Below are 23,342 nucleotides of genomic sequence, written 5' to 3' on the forward strand. Positions count from 1 at the left end.
CATGTCTCTTTTATTTACCATGGTATTTGGCCCATAAGCTTGGTATATAATTAGATGTTGATTTCTAATCCTTTTTAATATATTTTTATTTATTTATGATACGTCTTTATACCTCTTTTATATTTATTTGTTTACCATACATCTTTTATAAATATGGTATTTGGCCCATGGTATTGATAATTATTTGTCCCATGGTATTAATAAAACATATTTTCTGAGTTTTCTTAAATATAAAGAGGTTTATGGAATAAATATAAAAAGAGGTTTTATTTATTTACCGTACCTCTAGTTTATTTATATTTTTATTTATTTACTGTACCTCTAGAGTAAAGATAAAAAAAAGTTCTATTTATTTATCATACCTCTAGTTTATTTATATTTTTCTTTATTTACCATACATTTTTTTTAGTGTTCGTAAACCTCTTTATATTTCAAATTTATGGTGTTTATACATACTAATAATTAGATTGATTTTTAAATGTGAGATCTACCCCATACTGGGTTGTTTACATTTACATTTACATTTACTTTTTTATGTGAGATCTACCCCATACTGCGCTATAGGGGAGAGATTCCTAATGTTGTGCAGGGACCAGTAGTTGATATAATACTGGTCCCACCAAACCACCAGTGATTAAGACTTTTGAAACCAAAATTTAGACAGAAATAAATAACATTATGTATAAATAAGTATTAAATTATGTCCAAAAATCACCCATACATTGACTGGGCCCACAAGTGTCCATAAATAGTATTTTACTACTTAATATTGCAAAACATATTGACCCAAGTAGAAAACAGCTAGAGCCATAAAGGCTTCCAAACTGGTCTATTCCAGAAGTACAAAACAGCAGTCACTTCAACCCCCACTCATCAGAACTGCAACTTTGCATCCCAAATAAATATGCCTACCTGCACATAACAAAAGGAATGTATGTCAGCATAACTGCTGTGTTGTTCAACAGCTAAACACCCTATGTTCAATAAATGACACCCAACCCAATAACAATTAAATCCACTTTGTTCAATAAATGACACCCAACCCAATAACAATTAAATCCACTTTGTTCAATAAATGATACCCAGACCCAATAACTGCAATAAATGACACCCATCTCACTCTATTTCTCATTAAAACAGATCAAAGCACATGGATCAACAAATAAACAATTCCCAACCATTAGATCACATCAAATTAAATCCATACCACACATTCAAAATGAAGCCATTGCAATCCATGTGCATCCATGTCCACCAATTAAAATCAAGTCCCCAAAACTATAAAAGAAGTCCACCCACTGTTGAAGTTCATCTTATGCTTTCAAACTATTCAGCAAACTTGAAGACAACATCACAAAACAGTGGCCAATATATTCAAGTTAGTTATATGAATTACAACTCATTCTTCTTACAGTTCTGTTTTCATTGTTTTCATTTATCAGATTTCTTACATTACAGTTCTGTCCATAGGGTGACAGTTAACCTATACAGTTACAGTTAACCTTTTTTATACAGAGTTTATGTATGTGTTCTAGCTTATTATATCATCAGCTTCATAGTGATTACAGCTTACATATCACAGAGGTTACGTATGTCGTGTTAGTACTGTAGTCATAGCTTGTTTACTTTACAGGAATTGAACCTTAGCTTACACCTTAGCTTACAGGAATTGAGCGAGCGATTATTATGGCTTGGGTTCTGCAGGAATTGAACCTTAGCTTACACCTTAGCTTACAGGAATTGAGCGAGCGATTATTATGGCTTGGGTTCTATGCAGAATGAGTTAAAACATAGAGCAAATAAGTGAATTTCTACTACTGGTGAATGGACCATAGAACTGTAAGATTTTAGATAATGAGAAAACACAATTATAAGTAACATAGCAGATGACCATCTTATTGGCCTTCATATCTTTTCACCTCGTTGAGCTCGAGACCTTAGGGTATGGAGAGCCCGAGCCATACGAAGTTGTAAAAGTTGGACCAAAGGAATGGGGATTTACATAACTCAGCTCTGTAAATTAAGTCACAGATAATGGAGAGAAATCTTGGAGCAGAGATTGTTCTTCACAATATTCAAAATAACTAAATAAATTATATGAAAAATATAAAAAATAAATGACTGCAATGAAACTCGATTAAACTGAAGTAAAACCGATTGTCTATGACACCTAGGAGACCATAGAATCAAATGTAATAGTGATTACAGCTTACATATCACAGAGGTTACGTATGTCGTGTTAGTACTGTAGTCATAGCCAATAGCTAATCACTGGAAGAAGAAACATGACTCGCTATCCTTCCAAGCAAGCAATCCCCACATCCCTTCCCGTTCCTTATATAGTTTCATCTCCCTAGCCATATCCAATCGGAGACCGAGTCTAACCTTGAATAGCATCAGAATCAAAGCCAGCATTCGAACCATTTCCAGCCCAAGATTGATGCAATGCAAAAAAAGGTAGGTAGTAAAAAGGCAGTTAGCACTGTAGTCATAGCTTGTTTAGCTTACAGGAATTGAAGCTTAGCTTACAGGAATTGAGCGATTATTATGGCTTGGGTTCTATGCAGAATGAGTTAAAACATAGAACAAAAACGAATTGTAACTTTAATGACTCTGATAAACTTAGTAATTTTTCACATATTTTCAGACCTTGACAATCATCATTGAAACATCACATTGAAACATAATCGAAAGACATTGAAACATAATCGAAAGACATGTATTTTCAGAAGCATGAAGCTATTGAGAAAGCAAAAATTTTGATATTGAGTCGAAAGAATGCAAATAAGTGAATTTCTACTACTGATGAATGGACCATAGAACTGAGGAATGGTTTCTTAGAATGGAAGCCCGAGCGGATTAGATGACTGTAAGATTTGAGATAATGAGAAAACACAATTAGGTAAACAAGCATGGTTAGAAAGAGTCATATGTAACTACTGTGTTCTAATTGCATAACTACTGTGTTCTAATACATAATCAATACATATGGATACACTGTAATCACTGTATATGTATATCCTAATGTAATACATATGGATAGACTGTAATCACTGTATACGCATATCCTAATGTAAGATGACTGTAAGATTTGAGATAATGAGAAAACACAATTAGGTAAACAAGCATGGTTAGAAAGAGTCATATGTAACTACTGTGTTCTAATTGCATAACTACTGTGTTCTAATACATAATCAATACATATGGATACACTGTAATCACTGTATATGTATATCCTAATGTAATACATATGGATAGACTGTAATCACTGTATACGCATATCCTAATGTAACAAGCTCTGTTTCCTCATTACTTTGATTTCCATGGTTCTACTTATGGCACTGATTCAACCATTAGTAATGATTACACTCTACTCTATAAGGTAAGTACATATTGAATAGACCTACTTATTACCTGTATTCCCTAATCTTTAACAGATATAAGGAGAATGACGTAATTCATACATGTTTACATACCTCATTGGTTTAGCTGTATAAAGCTGTTGAAAGTAAATGGAAAATGATATATGAAAACAGTGACATACATGTTGATAATTTCCTGTAATAGAGGAAAAGTATTTTTGCAGAAGTAATAAAGCATAATTTGACATATATTCTAATGTCTAAATGCAACATACATGTTGATAATTTCCTGTAATAGAGAAAAAGTAATTTTTGCAGAAGTAATAAAGCATAATTTGACATATATTCTAATGTCTAAATGCATGCAATAATTTTACAGGTTGTTGCATCTATGGCAAAAGGAAGTTACTCTGCTCGTACAAGGAGAAGTGGTAGGAGAGTGACAAGGGGTGCGCAGCTGCGATGCACATCGTCCGATGATGACAGGCCAGCTGATGTCAATGCCGGCAATGCACCAGGGAACATTGTTGAAAATGACCATGTGACAGCCGCTGATGTTAACACAGCATCAGCCACAGAACCACCATCAACAACAGTCCAAGGGGCAAGCTCAACTAAAAAGATCAGTGCTATAAGAGGATGGACAAAAGAACAAATGTTAGTTGCAATTGACGACATAGAGTTTAATGGATACTCAGTTCGGGCATCTGCAAAAAAACATGGTATTCCTCCCTCATCAATACATTATTGGATAAATGGACTGACTCATACAAAACGTAGAGGGCCTCTTACAGTTATGACTGAGGAGGAGGAGGCCGAGGTGGTTGAGTGGTGTAAAGAGATGGCCCAACTGGGACATGGGCTAGAGTTGATACAACTCAAATCAACAGTTGCTCAAATCTGTCAAGGGAGGCCAAACCCATTCAAAGATGGGTTTCCTGGTAAATCATGGTGGTTTGGGTTTAAAAAAAGGCATCCAGAACTTGTATTGCGTACTGCTGAGGGCCTTGACAGAGACAGAGCATTAAATTTGCGCCCTGCAGTTGTGCAAAAATTCTATGACACACTTTCTAGTGCTTACGATAAACATTCTTATGGAGCAGACCATATGGAACTGTGATGAAACAGGTTTACAGGCAGGGAGGAATTGTGGCATGCGGGTAATTGCCAAGAGAGGGAGCCGAAATGTGCCAAAGATTTTGCCCAAGAGCAGGGAGTGGATAACTATTTTATGTTGTGTTAATGCAATTGGTACTTCAATCCCAGGATTTTATCTATTCAAAGGTAAAAATCAACTGAAAAACTATATACAGAACTGTGAACCAGGTGCATGCATGGCTGCACATCCCCATGCATGGATGACTAAAGAACTGTTTCTAAGTTGGCTTTTTCACTTTGCTGCATCGGTACCAGGTGGCGTCTCGCCTAATAACAGACACCTTTTGATATTAGATGGCCATGGGAGCCACATGGCTGTACAAACAATTGAGGAAGCAAACAATTTAGGCATCGACCTGTTGACATTGCCCGCTCATACCACTCATAGGCTGCAACCCCTTGATGTTAGTGTGTTTGGCCCTTTCAAGAACTATTTCAGGTCGGAGCGTGCTGCATGGATGGCAAAGAATCCAGGGGTTGAGGTGAAAAGGTTTGAGCTAGCAGAGCTTGCAAGTAAAGCTTTTAAAAGGGCTTTGACACCATCAAATATCAAGGCTGGCTTTAGGAGGACAGGAATCTGGCCACTGAACTATGATGCTCTTATGCATGATACTGGTTGTAGCCAAGCGTTTCATGTGGATGGTCAGGAAGAAGGGAATGTCCAAACAAGTGTTGAAGTACAAGAAGTAGATGACCAAGATGATGTTGTTGCAGCTGGCAATATGATTTCCCTGTCTCAAGGACACTTATATGCTGAAGATGATGAAACTGTATGTGAAACACAATATAACAATGAACAAATTCCTAGTAACATGGAGATTGTTCCACCAACTCAAGAAAATGAAATTCCTGTTGCTGATATTGCTAATGATATTGTTGAACATGCAGTTGACAATGACCAATTGACATTGCCAAGCCAAGTAACCCCACCTTCATGGCTAGCAGAGCAATGATCAATATGAATGCACATAGTGTCTCAGCAACCAATGAAGAAAGCATGAACATGCCCTCACAACCAGTAGAATTGAACAGTGAAATTGTTCATTTTTTTGTGGACAATAGATCAATGGAAGAAGATGAAGGACATAATGAGGCATCAAATGAAGATAATGATATGGTTCAATCAGTTCCAACAGATACTGAAAGGGAAGTACCAAGCAATGACATGCAGGTGGGAGGGGTGGAGAAGACACTTGGACGGTTCCTAAAGCTACCAGTAGAGAGAGTATCAATGAAAAAAAATCAAGGTGCACCAGGTAGTCTTCGTCTGGGCCGAAGCTCACAGTTACTCACCTCAGAGGACTATATAAACCTGTTAGTTGAGTCAGAAAAAAAGAAATTTGAAATGCAAGAATTAAAACAGAAAAAGAAGGATATAGTCAAGGAGAAGAAGGCAGCAAGGATTGTTGCAGCACAACGTCGAGCAGAAGAACGGATTGAAAGAGATAAAGCAAGGCAAGTTAAAGACCAACAAAAGCAAATGGCAAGACAGGAAAAGGAAAAACGAAAGGCACAACAAATGCTTGAAAAGGAACAAGGGATGATCAACGATACAAGAATAGCTGATGAAACCAGGATTATTTCAAACTCATTGGACTCCATTGCAGACAATACACCATTATTCCAAGATCTCATAAACATTCAAGTGCCCCACTATCAAACTGAGGGTTTACCCACTTGCCTTGTTCCTACCAGAGCTGGTGTCAATTCTCTGTATGCTCATTACACACCTCCACTTAATGCAGGGGTCAGTAGGGAAAATGTGAGGTATGGGTACTCAGTACCTCCATGGTTGGAAGCTGCAAATTGGAATCAATCATATGGCATCAATAAACCATTTCCTAATCAGCCCTTGACTGGTAGGCCAACCTACCTGGCTCAAGAAGGTAACTCGGGGAGTTTTGGCACTCAAGATTCTCAGGGCCATAAAGAATAGGGGTGCCATATGTTTTTGGTTCTAACCACATTATGATGTGGATTTTGGATAGATTGTATCTTTTTCTTGGCACAGAAACATTTTGGCTTACAACACTAGATTGTATCTTTTTCTTGTCACAAAAATATTTTGGCTTAGAACACTAGATTGTATCTTTTTCTTGTCCTAAGAAACATTTTGGCTAACAACCTAGTAGTGATTTCTTGTGGCAACCTAACTGTGTGTTGATAAGAAATTTTCAATGGAATATGTCTTTCTGTAAAATATTAATTATGATAAAACTATTTCTATAAGTTATTCTGTGCACCCTCCCCGCCACGTCAGAAAACCACGCGTAAAAGCACATGGAGCCGATACAACACCTGTCCACCATGGAGCTCATGTGTTGGCCATCATATCATTGCATAAAACTTTGTGTTCGCGCCATTTCACAGGTTTGTTCGGGGTCATTGCTGCGATGTTTGGGGATTCAATAATAACATTTCAAGTTGCATATGAAAAAGGCTAAATATAGAAATCAAATGACCAGACAATCTTATTATGATTGAGAGCACTCATTATCAAGTTGAGTATGAAAAAGGCTAAATACAGGGATCAATGAGGAGGCAATCTACCTCACAATAAGTTTTATTAAATGTGAAAAAGCCACTAATAATTTTATTGATTGAGGGGACACTTGAGAAATTGAGAGCACTCATTATCAAGTTGCATATGAAAAAGGCTAAATATAGAAATCAAATGACCAGACAATCTTATTATGATTGAGAGCACTCAATATCAAGTTGAGTATGAAAAAGGCTAAATACAGAAATCAATGAGGAGGCAATGTACCTCATAATAAGTTTTATTAAATGTGAAAAAGCCACTAACAATTTTATTCATTGAGGGGACACTTGAGAAATTGAGAGCACTCATTATCAAGTTGCTCTCATTATCAAGTTGAGCATGAAAAAGGCTAAATAAGTGGACCGTTATCTAAAGGAACATCATTCAACTTGATAGCTCATGCTTCAACCATAATGCTTACAAAGCAATTTCTATCCATTGTATTCTGTAATAGCTAGTCAGTGAACCCCAAGACGGGTTGGAAACAGAGACTACTTCAGATATTCACACAATGAGTAAACTATTATATCATATACTAATTTACATTAGAACTTTGAAGTGAACATCTGAATCAGAGGGACCTAGGAATAAGTCATATTTGCTCATTTACATGATCCACATCCTTAATTAAATTAAAATGAACAGTAAGGCCACTGAATGTGCAAGCCCCATTCTTGGGAGCAATTGGAGGGATGACCTTGTTCGCTGGAAGTGAAGGAGGGAGAAGTATAGCTTTGTCCACTCAACTCCCTCACAATCAGATGGAAACCCTGAGACAGATACTCTTGATCATCCCGTATTGAACATTCTTTCGATTTCTATATGTGGTTCCATATTAATATGTCTCGGTTCTTCTACTTAGTGGACAGTTCACACCTCAATGGCTCAATGGCCAGACAGTTCGCACCTCAATGGCTCAATGGCTTTTCATGTGGTCAATTAATTTTGACATCAGATGTTAGGAGAGATGGGTTTGACACTCAACCCATTAATCTTTGGATGATCTTTTCTCTAAGAGCATTTTATACATTGTATTTTTTATGCCTTCGATCTCAACATTGAAGGCATCAAATTTGCAGCACTGTACAAAGCTCTAAACTCACTTATGGCTCCAATAAGTGGACCGTTATCAAAAGGAACATCATTCAACTTGATAGCTCATGCTTCAACCATAATGCTTACAAAGCAATTTCTACCCATTGTATTCTGTAATAGCTAGTCAGTGAACCCTAAGACGGGCTGGAAACAGAGACTACTTCAGATATTCACACAATGAGTAAACTATTATATCATATACTAATTTACATTAGAACTTTGAAGTGAACATCTGAATCAGAGGGACCTAGGAATAAGTCATATTTGCTCATTTACATGATCCACATCCTTAATTAAATTAAAATGAACAGTAAGGCCACTGAATGTGCAAGCCCCATTCTTGGGAGCAATTGGAGGGACGACCTTGTTCGCTGGAAGTGAAGGAGGGAGAAGTATAGCTTTGTCCACTCAACTCCCTCACAATCAGATGGAAACCCTGAGACAGATACTCTTGATCATCCCGTATTGAACATTCTTTCGATTTCTATATGTGGTTCCATATTAATATGTCTCGGTTCTTCTACTTAGTGGACAGTTCACACCTCAATGGCTCAATGGCTAGACAGTTCGCACCTCAATGGCTCAATGGCTTTTCATGTGGTCAATAAATTTTGACATCAGATGTTAGGAGAGATGGGTTTGACACTCAACCCATTAATCTTTGGATGATCTTTTCTCTAAGAGCATTTTATACATTGTATTTTTTATGCCTTCGATCTCAACATTGAAGGCATCAAATTTGCAGCACTGTACAAAGCTCTAAACTCACTTATGGCTCCAATAAGTGGACCGTTATCTAAAGGAACATCATTCAACTTGATAGCTCATGCTTCAACCATAATGCTTACAAAGCAATTTCTATCCATTGTATTCTGTAATAGCTAGTCAGTGAACCCCAAGACGGGTTGGAAACAGAGACTACTTCAGATATTCACACAATGAGTAAACTATTATATCATATATTAATTTACATTAGAACTTTGAAGTGAACATCTGAATCAGAGGGACCTAGGAATAAGTCATATTTGCTCATTTACATGATCCACATCCTTAATTAAATTAAAATGAACAGTAAGGCCACTGAATGTGCAAGCCCCATTCTTGGGAGCAATTGGAGGGATGACCTTGTTCGCTGGAAGTGAAGGAGGGAGAAGTATAGCTTTGTCCACTCAACTCCCTCACAATCAGATGGAAACCCTGAGACAGATACTCTTGATCATCCCGTATTGAACATTCTTTCGATTTCTATATGTGGTTCCATATTAATATGTCTCGGTTCTTCTACTTAGTGGACAGTTCACACCTCAATGGCTCAATGGCTAGACAGTTCGCACCTCAATGGCTCAATGGCTTTTCATGTGGTCAATAAATTTTGACATCAGATGTTAGGAGAGATGGGTTTGACACTCAACCCATTAATCTTTGGATGATCTTTTCTCTAAGAGCATTTTATACATTGTATTTTTTATGCCTTCGATCTCAACATTGAAGGCATCAAATTTGCAGCACTGTACAAAGCTCTAAACTCACTTATGGCTCCAATAAGTGGACCGTTATCAAAAGGAACATCATTCAACTTGATAGCTCATGCTTCAACCATAATGCTTACAAAGCAATTTCTACCCATTGTATTCTGTAATAGCTATTCAGTGAACCCTAAGACGGGCTGGAAACAGAGACTACTTCAGATATTCACACAATGAGTAAACTATTATATCATATACTAATTTACATTAGAACTTTGAAGTGAACAACTGAATCAGCGGGACCTAGGAATAAGTCATATTTGCTCATTTACATGATCCACGTCCTTAATTAAATTAAAATGAAAAGTCACTGATACAGTAAGGTTTTATCGTTGGAGCCCGAGAAGGGTTAGTTATTGAAATGCATTTTATGTATGAGAACATAATTCATTACTAAAAATATTTATTCTCTTATCTCTGTAACCATCAGTAACCGGTTTTGGAATCGACTGTAAAATGTGTGAACTTTTTTTTCAGAGAAAAAAGCATCACATATTATATTGACAATATAAAAAACATCATAAGATACAAAAGGGTGGCATATGACAGCCACTGTCCGAGACATCTCGAGGAAAGGAAAATGTCAGAGGTCCGAAAACATATACATCAGGTTCAGGAAAATAGCAAAAAGCATCAAAATTAATAACCAGGAGTAACAAATTCCAAAAACGAACAAGACTTCTCTTCCTCCATAGTTAAATAACTGCAATGGTAGACTTATACTGCCCCATACATATGGCCATTAAAGAATTTGTTATTTTCAGCGCAACCAAAAAAAACCCCAAATTTGCTTAAACTGTAAATATACTCAAATTAGTCAATTGTGAGCAGCGTCAACATGGAAACAAAAAGGACTATGTATACAGGATATCCATATTGCAAAACATATACATCAGGTTCAGGAAAATAGCAAAAACACCAAAATTAATAAGCAGGAGTAACAAATTCCAGAGACGAACAGGACTTCTCTTCCTCCATAGTTAAATAACTGCAATGGTAGCCCATACATAAGGCCATTAAAGAATTTGTTATTTTCAGCGCAACAAAAAAAAACCCCATATTTGCTTAAACTATAAATATACTCAAATCAGTCAATTGAGAGCAACGTCAGCATGGAAACAAAAAGGACTGTGTATACAGGATATCCATATTGCAAAACATAGCAAAAAGCACCAAAATTAATAACTAGGAGTAACAAATTCCAACAAATTCCAAAAACGAACAGGACTTCTCTTCCTCCATAGTTAAATAACTGCAATGGTAGACTTACACTGCCCCATACATATGGCCATTAAAGAATTTGTTATTTTCAGCGCAACCAAACAGCGAAAACAACGAAAACAACGAAATTTCAGATAAACCCTAAACCTTCAACAACAAACAGCTCAAAATATCCCATAAACCCTAAACCTTCAACAACAAACAGCTCAAAATATCCCATAAACCCTAAACCTTCAACAACAAACAGCTCAAAATATCCCATAAACCCTAAACCCTCGGAAAAAAATCCTCCAAAAAATGCCATAAAATGCCATAAAAGTTTACAAAATATCCAAAAATAGAGATGTTGTGTTGAAAAACACAGAGAATGCTGGTAGGATTAAAATCCTACCGGGTACATGGTCGCCGACCTCCCCCACCTTCCCTGGAGCTTGCCAGACCTTCTCCACACCTGCAACGACGTTCTGCACACCTGCAACGAGAAGAAAAATATATATTAGGGAACTGAAAACCACAAAAACACCACCACAAAACAGCAAATTGACAGCAAAACACCATTTGACCTCGAGCTCAGTAAAACAGCGACCGACTCCTCCCCAAACAACAAAATCGTCGAATAAGACCAGCAACAGAGAAATGCTAAACAACTGACATTCCAGAACGACCAAGAACTCCAGGCGGAAAAGCACAAGAAAAGGAGAAGCGCTGTGCCAACCACAAACCCTGAAACTCCAGCAAACATTCGCACCAGCACCTGCATACCAGGCGAAGCGCGCAGGTCCACAAACCCTGTCAACCGAACAAACGCCTCAAACAGCACAGCTATAAACGACGAAGTGCGCAGGTTCCGGGGCCGTCCCGTGCCATAATCGGCGGGGGGCTTCGCCCAACGACCGGCCCCGAGCAGAAACACACAGGGAAACTCATACATCGCAGCAAAAACCCCAAACGAACCTGTGAAATGGCGCGAACACAAAGATTTATGGGTTGATAAGGTAGCCAACACATGGAGCTCCACGGTGGACAGGTGTCGTACCGGCTCCATGTGCTTTTACGCGTGTTTATCTGACGTGGCGGGGAGGGCGCACATGTAATGGCGACCCTCCCCTAGATGGCCTCTGGGCACAATAATCTAAAACTAGATTTTAAATATTATATAATTCCTTTCTAACTTTTTAGAATTTTTTATTACGACTTTCTCACGTTCTACTCAAGATTAATGTTGTGATTAATAGATTAATGTTGTGATTAATCTGAAAAACATTTATCTAAGATATTAATTTATTATATCTCACCTCATTGTTAAATACTTCCCAAACTTATCTTTTTGAAAAAAAAATTCATTTTGTTACCATATTAATTTGTTATGATGAGCATGTACACTTATATATTAAAATACATTTTCATATTTTCTTTGGAAAAATGTCAATTGGTATATTTACATCAAGGGACATCTCTGGAAATGGTTTGTCTCTCCAACCTTTTTAACATTTACTTCTTTATTAAAATCTTCAAACTCAAACTTACACTTAGCGTAGCGCTTTGAGTTTTTCATTGCTTTTAGTTGAAAATTTACAATCGATTTAATTAATTACCTTGAGCTTACGGTCTATGTAGATCATAGAATTAGGTTTGCAACTCTAGGGTTATTGGATCACAAAATCTATCATCAACATAAAAATAAAAATAGAAACTGGACAAAATTTATGATCAAAATTGAACTGCAAGCTGATGGTTTATAAAATAGAAACTAGCGAAAATTTATGATCAAACTTAACCTGCAAACTGATTGTTTTCTTAAAGCTAAAATTCCTTTGGACTTCAAAAAATTGTGAAACCTAACAAATCATTGAAGAAAGAAGCTCCAATCGTTGTATCTCTCTTTTCCCTATGTTTCCACGACTTTTTTATCCATTTAAGTTACCCGCCATTATTTCCCTTCATTGTTGTTGCCCCTGCATGTGAGCAGGGGTGGTGCGACCCAGGCTGGCGCCACCACGGCAGTAAGCCCGCCCGCCCAGCTGGTGGCTGGGCGATTCTGGGAATCGCCCAGCCACCAGCCGGGTGGGCATGCGGGTCGCCACGGTGGCGTGGCTAGGCGGGCAGGCCGCCTGGGTGGCACCAACCCTGGCCACGCCACCATGGCGGCTCGCCCGCCCACCCGGCTGGTGGCTGGGCGATTCCCGGGCTTACTGCCATGGTGGCGCCAGCCTGGGTCGCACCAGCCTGGCGGCCGGCCCAGCCACTAGCCGGGTGGGCGGGCGGGTCGCCACGGTGGTGTGGCTAGGCGGGCAGGCCGCCTGGGTGGCACCAGCCCTAGCCACGCCACCATGGCGGCCCGCCCGCCCACTCGGTTGGTGGCTGGGCGATTCCAGCCACCAGCCGAGTAGGCGTGCGGGCCACAGGGGTGGCGCCAGCTGGTGGCTGGGCGATTCCGGCCGTTGGGGTGGCGCCGGCCTATGCTACACCACCCCGGTGGCTCGCCCGCCCGCCCGGCTAATGGCTGGGTGATTCTGGGAATCGCCTAGCCACAAGCGGGGTAGGTGGGCGGGCCGCCAAGGTGAAGCGGCTAGGGCTGGCGCCACCTCGGTGGCCCGCATGCTCACCCAGCTGGTGGCTGGGTGATTCCCAGAATCGCCCAGCCACCAGCCGGGCGGGCCGCCAACACGCGCCACCCCGGCAGCCCGCCCACCCGCCTGACTAGTGGCTAGGCGATTCTGGGAATCGCCCAGCCACCAGCCGGGCGAGCGTGCAGGCCGCCGGGGTGGCATCAGCCTTGGCCGCACCGCCCTAGCGGCCCGCCCACCCTCTTGGTTGGTCGCTGGGCGATTCCCGGAATCGCCCAGCCACCAGCCGGGCGGGCAGGCAGGCCGCAGGGGTGGCGCAGCACATGACGATGCCACCCCGACGGCTTGAATTGCCCAGCCCATCTGGTGGCTGAGCGATTCCAAGAATCACCCAGCTACTAGTCGGGTGGGCGAGCGGGCCACCGAGGTGGCGCCAGCCCAGGCCGCGCCACCTCGGTGGCCTGCCCGCCCGTCCGGGTGGTGGCTGGGCGATTCCTGGAATCGCCCAACCACCAGCCGGGGGGGCGGGACGACCGTCAGGGTGGTGCTAGCCCTGGCCACGCCCACCCGGCCGACTGGTGGCTGGGTGATTCCGGGAATTGCCCGACCACCAGCTGGGCAGGCAGGCGGGTCGCCGAGGTAGCGCCAGTTGGGTGATTCCCGGAATTGCCCAGCCAACAGCTGCGAGGGCGGGCTGGTCGCCGGGGTGGCGCAACCTGGGTCGCGCCACCCCGGCAGCCCGCCCGCCTGGTCGCTGGGCGATTCCAGCCGGGACCAAGCAGGAGGGCGGACGGGCCGCCGGGGTGGTGCCAGCCTAAGTCACCAGGTTCGTGTTCGAGTTCGAGTTCGGCGACCATGAAATTCGAATAAAGTTCGGTAACCAAAATTTTGTCGATAAAGTTTGACATATAGAAATTCGAAAAAAAAAATGTTTATATATATATATATATATATATATATATAATCAATTTAAAGTCAAATTCAAATAAATTTTTGGCTTAGCAAGAGAACAGAGGCTAGAAAATTTATTAAATTTTATAAATTATGTGTGATCAATTTTGGTCATTTTCAAGCCTTTTAATGTTAATCTTTATTGTAATTATCCTCCAAATTATATGCTTCAGAATCTACAGGTGAATATATTGGCAATGCTTTCCAATAATTTCTCATATCTCAAGGCATATCTTGCTAAAGAACTATTCCTTACACTCCACAGTAAAATGTAGTAACAGCACGGAAGAATAGGGCTATCATGGAGATGGTTGGTGGCTTGCTTCACTCCAAGAAAATGAAACTTCCATTTTGGGAATAGATTGTTGTTTCCACAATCCATGTCATCAATAGAACATCTACTCGTCCTCTCACAAATATGACTCCATATGAGAAATGGTATGGCAGCAAACATCCTATTTCACATTTCAAAATTTCTGGATCTGCTGCATGGGCTTATGCTCCTAATGATAGACAAAACCCATCAGCATCTCTAGACTCCTAGTACACTTTAATTGGTGAAAACGAAACTTTTCAGGAATATTGCCTTTAATATCCCACCACTCATAGAGTGGTTGAATATAGAGAGGCTATTTTAATAAGGTTTCTACTCATGAAAAACCAAGATCTCTCTCGCCATCACTAAATTTGAAAACAAAAAAGAGGAGCTCTGTTGATTTTTAGCTTTGTCAATCACTGAATTTATGATAAAACAATTTACAAATGTACATGATGCAAAATCAAATGGAATAAGCTGAAAATTATTTTTGAGATTGTTGATGAGGCTTGTATAATGTATTTAAAGCATGTAGTTTATGCCACAGAAAATGGACACTAAAGTACAATAATTAACCATGACTAGATTGGTCAGTAATGAATTTGAAGTGGTTGGTGTTCACATAAAAGATAAGGAGTCCGTAACTTTAACACTAAGAGCCTTACCATCGTCTTATAAACCCTTCAAAACCCTTTTGAAATTAATTGGGAAAGTGAGAAAGCTGAGAAGAGCTTTTTATTTGCTAATGAAGAAAGAGTATGACTTGTGCCAAGAGGAAAGCACATCTGACAAAGCCTCCTATGGTAAATGGGGAATAGCAGCAAAATCAGAAGCAGAAAAAAAACCAAACAGTTGCCATAAAGGTAACTCTATTTTACATGCAAAACATTGTTTCGTTTTGTTAAAAAGTTGAGCATTTTCAAAAGGATTGTTGGCATAACAGTTTAGAATTTTCATACGACAGTAATGTAGTATAATAGTATTCTTCTTATGAAATCATAAAACAACTAAATTGAACATTAACCAATGCCAAGAACCATTATCATTTATGACAGCAGTCAACTTTAATACCAAGTGTTGATTAAATTCGAGTTCGTGATTAAGTTCGCCAAAAAATTCGAGTTCGCCATAAAATTCGGCGAACTCGAACGATTAAATTCGTTTTCCTTTGAAATTCGGTGAATTTCGAACTTCAACGATTTTGTTCGCCGAATTTGGTAACATAGGTGCCAGCCCAGTCCATGCCACCCCGGCGGCCCGTGCGACTGGTGGCTGGGCGATTTTGCGAATCGCCCAGCCACCAGCCGAGTGGGTGGGGCGGATCGCCGAGGTGTCACGGCATCCGCGGCTGGAATCGCCCAACCCGTCGGGTGGCTGGGTGATTCCGGGAATCGCCCAGCTACCAGCGGGGCGGGCGTGCGGGCCGCCGGGGCTCGCGCCACCCTGGTGGCTCGCCCACCCACCCGACTGGTGGCTAGGCAATTCCCGGAATCGCCCAGCCACCGGGCGAGCGGGCGGGTGGGCCGGCGGGGTGGGCGGCCAGGGCTAGCGACACCTTGGCGGCCCGCTTGGCTGGTGGCTGGGTGATTCCCGAAATCGCCCAGCCACCAATCGGGCTGGGCGATTCTAGCCGTCGGGGTGGCGCCGGCCTGTGCTGCGCCACCCCGACGGCCTGCCTGCTCACCCAACTGGTGACTAGGCGATTCCGGGAATCACGCAGCCACCAGCTGGGCAGGCAGGCGGGCTGCCGGGTTGGCACTAGCCCAGGTTGTGCCACCCCGACAGCCCGCCCGCTCGACCGGCTGGTGGCTGGGCGATTCTGGGAATCGCCCAACCACCAGCCAGGCTAGCGAGCCAGTTGCCGTGGTGGCACCAGCACTGGCCGCGCCACCCCGACGGCCCGCCCGTCGACCCAACTGGTGGTTAGGCGATTCTCAGAATCGCCCAGCCACTAGCCGGGCTGGGCAATTTCGGCCGCAAGGGTGGCGCCGGCCTATGCAGCGCCACCCTGTCGGCCGACTAGGCTGGTGGTCGGGTGATTCCTGGAATCGCCCAGCCACCAGCTGCGTGAGTGAGCGAGCTGCCGGAGTGGTGCGACCTAGGCTGGCGCCACCCAAGCGGCCCGCCTGCCCGCTCGGTTGGTGGTTGGGTGATTCCAGGAATCGCCCAGCCACCAGCCGGGCGGTCGGGTGGGCCGCTAGGGCTGGCGCCATCCTGGCGACCGGAATCGCCTAGCTCGGCTAGTGGCTGGGCGATTCCAAGAATCACCCAGCCACCAGTCAGGCAGGCGGGCAGGTCGCCCAGGTGGCGCGGCCAGGGCTGGTGCCACCACGGCGGCCAGCTCGCTCGCCCGGCAAGTATTTGGGTAATTCCTGGAATCGCTCCGCCCGCTGGTGGTTGGGCAATTCCTGGAATCACCCACCCACCAGCCGGGCGAGAGGGCAGGCCACCGAGGTGGCGCTGCCTGGGCTGGTGCCACCCCGGCGGCCTGCCCGCCCTCTCGGCTGGTGGTTGGGAGATTCCCGGAATCGCCCAGCCAGCGGCAGGGTGGGTGGGATGGCCGCCGGGGTGGCACAACACAGGCCGACGCCACCTCGACGGCCAGAATCGCCTAGCCCACTCGGCCACCAACCGGGCAAGCAGGCGGGCCACCGGGGTGACGCCAGCCCAGGCCGCGCCACTACGGTCGTCAGCTTGCCTGCCTGGCTGGCCGCCGGGGTGGCGCCAGTCCAGGCCGTGCCAACCTGGCGGCCCGCCCGCCCGACTGGTGGCTGGGCGATTCCGGGAATCGCCCGGCTAGTGAATCGCCCAGCCACCAGCCGGGCGAGTGGGCTGGCCGGCATGGTGGCGTCAGCCCTGGCCGCGCCACCCTGGTGGCCCGCCTGGCCGCCTGGCGGGTGGCTGGGCAATTCCTAGAATTTCCCAGCCACCAGCTGGGTTGGGCAATTCTGGCCACTAGGGTGGCGCCACCCTAGTGGCCCGCCTGGTTGGTGGTTGGGCAATTCCTGGAATCGCCCAGCCACTTATCGAGCGGGGGAGCAGGCCGCCGGGGTGGCTCCAGCGCAGTCCGTGCCACCCTGGCAGCCCGTTCGCCCGCACGGTTAGTGGCTGGGCGATTCCAGGAGTCGCCCAACCACCAGCCGGGTGGGCAGGCAGGCCGCTGATATGTCACCGCACAAGCCAGCGCCACCCTAGTGGCCGGAATTGCCCAGCCCCGCTGGTGGCTAGACGATTCCGAGAATCTCCCAACCTCCAGCTGGGCGAGCGGGCAGGCGTGCGGGCCTCGGTGTTATAGACATTTTTGTGCCTTACAGCTATAAGCATGAAATGTCCATAATTCAAGGGATCCAAAGTCCCTAAAGATGTTGTTACAGCTCCTAAAGGAACAAGGTCAACCAATGACAGCTTCTCCCAGAAGTTCTCCACCAAAAACCACTCAGAAATAGTCAATTCAGGATCAATTCAGAGGCTCCACTAGCTGCCTGCGTTGAAATGCAGAGTCTACACTGGCTAGGTGCACTGCAACGCAGGTGGAAGCAATACCAAGGTGCGCTGAGCGGGAAATGACAAATGGCAAGCTCATTCAACGAGGTGGAAAGACCCTGGAAGCTTCCAGAATCTTCTCCAATGACACTTGCCTCAATGAATTCGACTAGTGATGAGTAAGAGGTTCTCAACCTCCAAGTGGAAGCAAGAACTGACAGAGAGAAGCCACAAGTCAAAACATAAGCTGACTCATCCTCTCTGCTTACATCTATATATGGATCTCTCACCCAGAGGTTCAGGAGGCTGGAATTTTGTACTTTGCAGAGAATTGCTGTTGGTTTGAGATAGAGATTAGTACATTGGGTGATTTATGCTTTGTTGGAGGAGAGGAAGGGATTCCTTTGCTGGGAGGTAGATGCTGGATCGGAACTCACTTGGTTGTATCTCCTCTTGGACTTTATTATCATATCAATAAACTATTTGAGTTTCTTCTACATGCTGTGTACCAATGATGTTTTGTTATGCTTACATGTTTAGCTTAATCTGATCTTGAGCTTTTTATGAATGTATATCTGTATCTTCGTGTAGTTTCTCTCTCTTGTGATCTTGCAGGAATTCGGTGAAGCTGGGCCGGTGAAGGAGCAGGAAGCTGGGAGCTACTGAAGAGAGGAGTGATTTGGATCGATAAACTAGCGGAAGACACAGGTTAGTTAGATCCTTCTTCCTCATTTACATTTCATAAAGAAGAATACTCAATTAGTTTACCTCGTTTGTTGCTAAGGCACTATCACACCTTAGAGTGGGATAGGGGCATTCCGAATTGGATACTTTTCCCAACAACAAATTGGCGACTCCGCTGGGGAAAGTATCTTGTTAGTTTATTTGTGTTTCTATTGTTGTTCTTCTCATAAACTCAGGAGTGTCGAATCGAAATGCATTTGCCATTTTCAAATGCAAAGTAGAGATCTGCCACTCTAGTCCACTCACTGGGCCTGTTTTTATGATCTGAACAAACTGATCCACAAGTGCTCTAACAGCCCTTTGTGATAGATCTTAGTCCTCCTTTAAATCATCCTCCTAATTGTACCTAATTGATAGCTTTGATCCGGCCAAAAACTGTAGATTTAACTGCAAACCGTGACCCAGAACCCAGAAACAACTCTCGTTTCTGCTTCAGCGCAGACTCTGTGAAGAGGTTCTGCATTTCAACGCAGTCCCGTGAAGGATACCTGCGATGAAGTTCAGTTTCTCTGTGCTGAGGGTGCGCTGATCAGCCTTTGCCTTGTGCAGTTGTGGTTCCCTTCTTCCTTTTGCTCGGTTTTATCTCTGTTTTTTGCACCCTGTTATCAGTCAGTGTACCTATCTGAAACCCCTTTTCTTTGCCTCAATTCCACCTCAGTTGTATAAATAAACTGTATTTGTTCTTTGTGTATTTGTTACATCATTTGCAGTTTCCCATTACAAAAGTAAACTAGTCATACTGTCGCCCTTAGATCTAGACCTGTCATAAGTGTCGTTTTGGTCTTAGGAGTGAGTTTGTTTGCTGTTCACAGTTGATTGAGCTTTTACTTTTGTCGTTTGATTTGAATTTATGCATTTCTAGTGTCGAAACAAGTAAATCATAAAGCGTCGTAATCGTCTTTTTTATTTTGAAAAAGGAACTTGTTTATGTTTTCACTTGAAATCGAATTCAAATTTGTACAACAGCTTTCTTTTTAGGCATCAATATTAAGAAAGCGAAAACAAATACATGCATATGTGCATTTGCATTTTGATAGTTTGCATGCTTTGATTTAGGAAAAGTGCATTTACAGTGTGCTCTATGCTCTTTGAGAAAAGATTGTGTCTTTCTTTTCCCCTTGTAGCTAGGATTTTCATTGTTGAAAAGATATAAAAACTTGCTTATCATCTTTAGACTGCATTTAGGAATTGTATCATACATCTCGTGGTGATCCAAAAAGGCAAACTTCTAAGAAAGATCAACCTAAAATAAATTGAATGAACTTAACAACGCTTTGTAACTTAACGCACAACATAGAGGTCTAGGCTAGAGACGTGTTCCGGCGTCGTAAAACCTGGTGACTGTCGATCTCGCTGATGGTTGGGTGATTCCTCCTGAGAGACGATAGCGCCAGTACGGATTGTGCTCCCACGTACCGTCGAGTATATATTGGGAGACCCCTATAGGAATAAAGCCTTTATCCTTAGGAAGCCATGTCGGCCGCCCTACTGATCGCAATGCACTGAACACAGCATTCGAGAAGATTGACCGCCCGTACCTTAAAAAGTATTCTGCGATTTTGCGAAAAGTTTAGCACACCCTCTACCTAGAACTCCAGAGCAGTTCCTTTTGGCCTTTTTCAGACTCTATAACGGAAAAAGTCCATCCGAGCATTTGTCACTTCGGGCTCGTTAAAACATCGAAGGAGACTAGAGTCATCTTTAGCTTTTTCTCGACTCTTTAAAATTGAAAAAGCAAGTTGTGTCTAAGCGTCGTTAAAATTTATTTTAAACGGAACAATCACCCCTTTTTCCTGCGTTGATCTTTAGGTTGAGAAAATGGAACCCACCAACCAAGGAATTCCCCTTGGTGGAAATCCTAGTCCCTTCTCCTCTTGGGGAGATGTTGGTGCGCCCCATATGGCCACATTGTCGCTTCCAGGACTGACAATTGGCTTGCCGGTCTGGCTCTTCTCAACCAATGTCGTTCAGAACACCACTATTCCTGAACAGTCGAATCAACAGTTAGACCAGTCCAGAGTTGCCCACCAGCCTTCTACTTCCTCTAATTCTTCCTCTCCTCCTTCCTCTTCGCTTGACGGAACTGGTAAAACAAAAAACCAAGTTCCTAAGGAGAAGAAGGAAAAGAAGAAGAAAGAGAAGAAGAAGAAGGAGCCAAAAGCGACTAGGGGAAAATAAGTGTCGTCTGACAAAAATCCACACACAGCACTGACTAGGCCTAAATCGCCATGTGTCATATGCAAGGGAGACCACTTCCACAGAGATTGTCCCTGCATCCCTCGGATACTAAGGGACTGGTCTCCCCGTTTGCACAATCCGGTGGCATCAACCTCTGATAGCCATGTTGAATGCATACCGTCAACTAGCGAAAGTGAAGTCCTTGGACAAAAAGGGAGAACTAGATCTCCCTGTAGACTGTGCGAAGGCAACCATGCCATCCACCGTTGTCCCTTCTTAGACGAAGCGAAAAGAGTTTTGGATGATCGTCCGGTTTCACCGTTACGACTTCCTCCTGGATATAAAAAACTCTTGCCGAGTCCTTCGTTAGTTGAAAATCCAGCTGGCCCGCTCAAGTGGTCAGCTGAAGCGTCGGTCATTGAAGATGAACCAGCTGAATCCATACCCGACGAAAGTCAAAAGGTCGAGGCGGCAGTTGACCCGGTCTTGCCTTCAGAGGATCTATCTTCGAATGATACAGTCACTGAAGAGGATAAAGATGACACCATCCAAATTCTCTTCATCAACACAGACTCCGACGAGCACGAGGGCACTCCCCCCATTCCTTTATCGCAGGAAGGAAGTTCGTCAGAGCGATACCCGGCCGTTTACTCGGTCCCACCATCAAGCAACCTAGTTGTCTCCTTCGACTGGAACCAACTAGGCAGACCCCGTTTGCCAGCAAGCATACCATTCAGAATTATCATCCAAATATACAGAATGGTCATGGCTGGCACCATCATTGATGAAGGGGCATCTGTGAGTATCCTTTCCTCCACTGCTTGGAAAGCGCTTGGTTCGCCAGTGCTTTTGCCTGAAATGAGAAATCTGACAGGCTTTGATAAAGGAACCAGTCGACCTTTAGGGATCCTCCCCAATGTGCCTATCACATTGAAAGAAAAGACCATTCAAATGAACGTGATGGTCGTTCAAGGACCCTTGGATTATAACCTACTCCTTGGACGAGACTATATATATTTCATGGGAGCCATCGTCTCCTCACTCTTTAGAGTAGTGTGTTTTCCGCACGAAGGAAGAGTGGTCAAGCTCGTGGACCAGCTTTCATTTCCCGGATCACGCATCGCAAATAGTCATATACCATCCCTAAATGGTCTCTTCACGCAAGAAATGTCTCAACCCACGATCCGTCCTCCCGATGAGCGCGAGTAATTCGGAGGGATATGACTGGAACCCAGGGGGCATGCGTCCTGGTCTGCTTCGGCAGGAAAACTTTGGGTATAGGGTAGGTTTCTGCGGGAGAATATGACTAGTCTGTACCCCGTCCGTCTTGGAAGAGGGGTTATTCTAGAATAAGATTCTTTTGTCAAAGTTATGTGTTTGGCGCTCGTTGTCACTCACCTTTGTCTATCTCGGTAGACACCGCCGAAGAAATGTTTTGTTTGAAAGATTAATAGAACAATCTTTGGGTAACCTGAAAGAGGTAGGCCTTTCCTGGTAGAACAAATGTTTTATCTGCAAATTGAGGGGTAACCTTGAAACCATACTTTATACCTGGGGGCATGCAAACCTTTTGGAGTGCAAGCAAGGAGCGGCTATTTATTTTTTAAATTTTTAGGTCCTCCCTTTAAACCCGTAGGTCTAACCCTTTAAACTCGTAGGATTAGTCGTTTCCGAACTTGCATAACGAAAGGATGCGGGGCATAGCTTTGGTAAGGCGCAAGCTCCATAAAAAATGGCATCTTACATGAGACATTCTTATCATATGACTGGATTATCGAGCAATTTTAGCACATAGTTCATGCTCGTTAAAAAATAAACATAAGATCGAGCAGTTTTAGCACATAGTTCATGCTCGTTAAAAAATAAACATAAGACTGAGCAGTTTTTTTCCGCGTTTAAGCTCGTTAAAAAATGAACTACCCTCCGGTAAATAACCATCGTGAATGTAACATTATCAGCCATTAAAGCCTTGGTCGTGTTTGCACCGTCACCTCCACTTTTCCATTGGCCGATCATTCACCTCCATATTGATTATTTACCCATTTTGAGGAACAGCTGCGAAGAGTGATTTCACTAGCCATCCTTGTGACACTGCCGTGATTGGAAAATTCCAACCCTTACCTGGAATCAGTTGCTAACCCGTTTTATCACTCGTTCCTCAAAAGACGAGTCTTCTTTAAGCTCTTTTCATCTGACTCG

General features: G+C 43.4%; 1 long non-coding RNA gene across 1 annotated transcript; it reads right to left on the bottom strand.

The window, feature by feature from the left end:
* Window positions 1-676: 676 nt before the first annotated feature.
* Window positions 677-11,334, bottom strand: LOC149203037 (uncharacterized). Its single transcript, XR_016253595.1, has 2 exons — window positions 11,296-11,334; window positions 677-912 (listed from the first exon to the last, which is right to left on the bottom strand). It is a non-coding gene; the product is annotated as an uncharacterized LOC149203037 (long non-coding RNA).
* Window positions 11,335-23,342: the final 12,008 nt, after the last annotated feature.

This window comes from Pinus tabuliformis, chromosome 2_1 (assembly GCF_031772625.1).
Source record: "Pinus tabuliformis cultivar Carrire ecotype Pingquan chromosome 2_1, CPIR1, whole genome shotgun sequence".
NCBI classification, from domain to species: domain Eukaryota; kingdom Viridiplantae; phylum Streptophyta; class Pinopsida; order Pinales; family Pinaceae; genus Pinus; species Pinus tabuliformis.